Raw genomic sequence first — 6,000 nt, 5'->3', positions numbered from 1 at the left:
AGGCTATAAATACTTATGTAAATGTGACTTCTGTTTTTTTTTAAATAAATTAGTAAAAATCTAAAAAAATATAAAAACTTTTTCACATTGTCATTATGGGGTATTGTGTGTAGAATTTTTTGATGAATTTCATCCATCTTAGAATAAGGCTTTAACATAACAAAATGTGGAAAAAGCGAAGCGCTGTGAATACTTTCTGGGTGCACTATATCGTGGAGTTATGATGCAAAATTCAACATGGAGGCTAACAAATGCTCCTGCAGAGGCTACAGGTATCGACAGCGTTAGAAGTTTGAACAAGCCTAAAAACAAAACAGGACAACAGCTCAGCTCACAGCTTCTAATTCTGGTGCATCTTCTTCAAAAATTCAAGCCTCTTTCAACCAATGAAATATAAATTGTGCATCATGTACAAATACAGGGTAGAAACACACACACACACACACACACACACACACACACACACACACACACACACACACACACACACACACACACACACACACACACACACACACACACACACACACACACACACACACACACACACCCCTTGGTGCTTCAGCCCCCACAGACTGGTTGCCTCCCCTCCAATCACACAGAATTATTCACTCATGGCCCTCAGTAGGCCCTTTGTTTCCAAGGCAACAAGGCGTAGTTGGATATGTTGGATTTGGTGTCGTCTAGACAGTCAGCATTTTAAGGTTCAATATGATACAAAATTTGTAGTGACGGTTCATCATCCTTGAGACAACGTCCAAATCTCTCTCTTTTTTTTTTTTTTGGTTGTTTTCTGTAGATCGTTTAACAAAACACATTGTTTCAAATATTAGGTTTGTGTTCTTCACTTCAAGAGCAAATTGCTGTAAAAACAAAAAATGATTTAAATGCATCAGAATAAATTCCCAGCTGTAATCCTCTCAGATACAAATGTGCTTTGACGCACATCCGTTTAGTTTGCTGGTTTGTGTTTGAGTGAATAATCCATGTCGCTTTCATCCAAGTAGATGCAAGTCATATACTGCTGAAACAATGTGTAAACATCTGTCTGTTTAACTATGCCAAACAAAAAACAAAGCCAAAAAAAAAAAAAAAAATGTAATCATGGTTACATTTAAGTATGTAGTGACTTAGTGGTTAGCGCTGTTGCCTCACAGCAAGAAGGTCATGGGTTCGATTCCCACCTGTGGTCTTTCTGTGTGGAGTTTGCATGTTCTCCTTGTGTTTGTGTGGGTTCCCTCCAGGTGCTCCGGCTTCCTCCCACCTCCAAAGACATGCGGCTTAGGTGAATTCGACACTTTAAATTGTTCGTAGGTCTGTGTGTGGGTTTGAATGTGTTTGTCTAGATGTGGCCCTGTGACAGACTGGTGTCCTGTCCAGGGTGCACCCTGCTTCACACCCTATGACTGCTGGGATAGGCTGAGCCCCCCCGTGACCCTTATTTAAGTAAGTGGGTTTAGAAAATGGATGGATGATTACGTGTCTCATTTGCATCTAATGTTGTTTATATATGGGAAGGTGGGCGGGGTTTGAACTTTTATTCTGTTTATGTAGTTAATAATGTAAGGCACACTTAGGCTTCCAAATAAAGCACTTCCCTGGGTATTAAATTATACTACTGTACAACATTTTTAATTCCCGCACATACAAAAAACAAACACTTATGAATGATGGAAAATGTGCTTGGATGTGAAAAAGGTGAGTTTAGCAAAGGGGACAGGTTGGAATTTATGGAGGTTAATTTTCTGTTATACGAACATTTTAATCTCTATTTTTCTTTTGCACTTAAGTAGAACTTGTAGTATGTAAGTGTTATTATTGATGCCAAGCAGCAACCTGTTGTTGTTTATACTTGTTTTGTAAAAAGAAAGAAAAAAGTAGTAGTCCTATTATACAACCCCTGGCAAAAATTATGGAATCACCGGCCTCGGAGGATGTTCATTCAGTTGTTTAATTTTGTAGAAAAAAAGCAGATCACAGACATGACACAAAACTAAAGTTATTTCAAATGGCAACTTTCTGGCTTTAAGAAATCAAGAAAAAAAGATTGTGGCAGTCAGTAACGGTTACTTTTTTAGACCAAGCAGAGGAAAAAATATGGAATCACTCAATTCTGAGGAAAAAATTATGGAATCACCCTGTAAATTTTCATCCCCAAAACTAACACCTGCATCATATCAGATCTGCTCGTTAGTCTGCATCTAAAAAGGAGTGAACACACCTTGGAGAGCTGTTGCACCAAGTGGACTGACATGAATCATGGCTCCAACACGAGAGATGTCAATTGAAACAAAGGAGAGGATTATCAAACTCTTAAAAGAGGGTAAATCATCACGCAATGTTGCAAAAGATGTTGGTTGTTCACAGTCAGCTGTGTCTAAACTCTGGACCAAATACAAACAACATGGGAAGGTTGTTAAAGGCAAACATACTGGTAGACCAAGGAAGACATCAAAGCGTCAAGACAGAAAACTTAAAGCAATATGTCTCAAAAATCAAAAAATGTACAACAAAACAAATGAGGAACGAATGGGAGGAAACTGGAGTCAACGTCTGTGACCAAACTGTAAGAAACCGCCTAAAGGAAATGGGATTTACATACAGAAAAGCTAAACGAAAGGCATCATTAACACCTAAACAGAAAAAAACAAGGTTACAATGGGCTAAGGAAAAGCAATCGTGGACTGTGGATGACTGGATGAAAGTCATATTCAGTGATGAATCTCGAATCTGCATTGGGCAAGGTGATGATGCTGGAACTTTTGTTTGGTGCCTTTCCAATGAGATTTATAAAGATGACTGCGTGAAGAGAACATGTAAATTTCCACAGTCATTGATGATATGGGGCTGCATGTCAGGTAAAGGCACTGGGGAGATGGCTATCATTACATCATCAATAAATGCACAAGTTTATGTTGATATTTTGGACAGTTGAAAGGATGTTTGGGGATGATGAAATCATTTTTCAAGATAATGCATCTTGCCATAGAGCAAAAACTGCAAAAACATTCCTTGCAAAAAGACACATAGGGTCAATGTCAATGAGCAGATCTGATTTGATGCAGGTGTTAATTTGGGGGATGAAAATTTACAGGGTGATTCCATAATTTTTTCCTCTGCTTGGTCTAAAAAAGTAACCATTACTGACTGCCACAATCTTTTTTCTTGATTTCTTATAGTGTTTCTTAAAGCCAGAAAGTTCCCATTTGAAATGACTTTAGTTTTGTGTCATGTCTGTGATCTGCTTTTTTTCTACAAAATTAAACAACTGAATGAACATCCTCTGAGGCCGGTGATTCCATAATTTTTGCCAGGGGTTGTATTAGGTCATTTTTTTTTTTCGGTCAAGGACGGAAAAAATTAGTAGAAAGCAGAAAATTGCTGGATGCAATCCTATAAGCATCCTAAACAACATACTGAAATCCCCATGTATCCTCCTTGAGCTTTTCCTGGTATGACATCATGATGCCATGAGTGTCATGGATGTCGAAAACAGTGTTTCACACATGTTCATCATTTAATTATTTGCAGTGGTACATGTATCTTCATTGTTTGATAGACATGATAGACAAAAGTAATTAAAAATATACCCTTGTATATTAAATTATACAGTGGGGCCAAAAAGTATTTAGTCAGCCCCTGATTGTGCAAGTTCTCCTACTTAGAAAGATGAGACAGGTCTGTAATTTTCATCATAGGTACACTTCAACTGTGAGAGACAAAATGAGAAAAAAAAATATCCAGGAAATCACATTGTAGGATTTTTAAAGAATTTATTTGTAAATTATGGTGGAAAATAAGTATTTGGTCAATAACAAAAGTTCATCTCAATACTTTGTAACATAATCTTTGTTGGCAATGACAGAGGTCAAACATTTCCTGTAATTCTTCACCAGGTTTGCACACACTGTAGCTGGTATTTTGGACCATTCCTCCATGCAGATCTCCTCTAGAGCAGTGATGTGTTGGGGGTGTCGCTGGGCAACACGGATTTTCAACTTCCTTAACAAATTTTATATGGAGTTGAGGTCTGGAGACTGGCTTGGCCACTCTAGGACCTTGAAATGCTTTTTACGGAGCCACTCCTTCGTTGCCTGAGTGGTGTGTTTGAGTTCATTGTCATACTGGGAGACCCAGCCACGTTACATCTTCAATGCTGTCACTGATGTGGGCTTCATAGATAATTGGCAAAGCTTCTGGGGAAAACCTGGTCTTGTTAGGAGAGATGGCATCCATCCCACTTTGGATGGAGCAGCTCTCATTTCTAGAAATCTGGCCAATTTTCTTAAATCCTCCAAACCGTGACTATCTAGGGTTGGGACCAGGAAGCAGAGTTGTAGTCTTACACACCTCTCTGCAGCTTCTCTCCCCCTGCCATCCCCTCATTACCCCATCCCCGTAGAGACGGTGCCTGCTCCCAGACCACCAACAACCAGCAAAAATCTATTTAAGCATAAAAATTCAAAAAGAAAAAATAATATAGCACCTTCAACTGCACCACAGACTAAAACAGTTAAATGTGGTCTATTAAACATTAGGTCTCTCTCTTCTAAGTCCCTGTTGGTAAATGATATAATAATTGATCAACATATTGATTTATTCTGCCTAACAGAAACCTGGTTACAGCAGGATGAATATGTTAGTTTAAATGAGTCAACACCCCCGAGTCACACTAACTGTCAGAATGCTCGTAGCACGGGCCGAGGAGGAGGATTAGCAGCAATCTTCCATTCCAGCTTATTAATTAATCAAAAACCCAGACAGAGCTTTAATTCATTTGAAAGCTTGTCTCTTAGTCTTGTCCATCCAAATTGGAAGTCCCAAAAACCAGTTTTATTTGTTATTATCTATCGTCCACCTGGTCGTTACTGTGAGTTTCTCTGTGAATTTTCAGACCTTTTGTCTGACTTAGTGCTTAGCTCAGATAAGATAATTATAGTGGGCGATTTTAACATCCACACAGATGCTGAGAATGACAGCCTCAACACTGCATTTAATCTATTATTAGACTCTATTGGCTTTGCTCAAAAAGTAAATGAGTCCACCCACCACTTTAATCATATCTTAGATCTTGTTCTGACTTATGGTATGGAAATAGAAGACTTAACAGTATTCCCTGAAAACTCCCTTCTGTCTGATCATTTCTTAATAACATTTACATTTACTCTGATGGACTACCCAGCAGTGGGGAATAAGTTTCATTACACTAGAAGTCTTTCAGAAAGCGCTGTAACTAGGTTTAAGGATATGATTCCTTCTTTATGTTCTCTAATGCCATATACCAACACAGTGCAGAGTAGCTACCTAAACTCTGTAAGGGAGATAGAGTATCTCGTCAATAGTTTTACATCCTCATTGAAGACAACTTTGGATGCTGTAGCTCCTCTGAAAAAGAGAGCTTTAAATCAGAAGTGCCTGACTCCGTGGTATAACTCACAAACTCGCAGCTTAAAGCAGATAACCCGTAAGTTGGAGAGGAAATGGCGTCTCACTAATTTAGAAGATCTTCACTTAGCCTGGAAAAAGAGTCTGTTGCTCTATAAAAAAGCCCTCCGTAAAGCTAGGACATCTTTCTACTCATCACTAATTGAAGAAAATAAGAACAACCCCAGGTTTCTTTTCAGCACTGTAGCCAGGCTGACAAAGAGTCAGAGCTTTAACTTTAGCTAGTAATGACTTCATGACTTTCTTTGCTAACAAAATTTTAACTATTAGAGAAAAACTTACTCATAACCATCCCAAAGACGTATCGTTATCTTTGGCTGCTTTCAGTGATGCCGGTATTTGGTTAGACTCTTTCTCTCCGATTGTTCTGTCTGAGTTATTTTAATTAGTTACTTCATCCAAACCATCAACATGTTTATTAGACCCCATTCCTACCAGGCTGCTCAAGGAAGCCCTACCATTATTTAATGCTTCGATCTTAAATATGATCAATCTATCTTTGTTAGTTGGCTATGTACCACAGGCTTTTAAGGTGGCAGTAATTAAACCATTACT

Source organism: Thalassophryne amazonica, chromosome 11 (genome assembly GCF_902500255.1).
Source record: "Thalassophryne amazonica chromosome 11, fThaAma1.1, whole genome shotgun sequence".
Lineage (NCBI taxonomy): Eukaryota > Metazoa > Chordata > Actinopteri > Batrachoidiformes > Batrachoididae > Thalassophryne > Thalassophryne amazonica.
The sequence above is the reverse complement of the archived record's forward strand: the minus strand, read 5'-3'. Positions refer to the sequence as shown.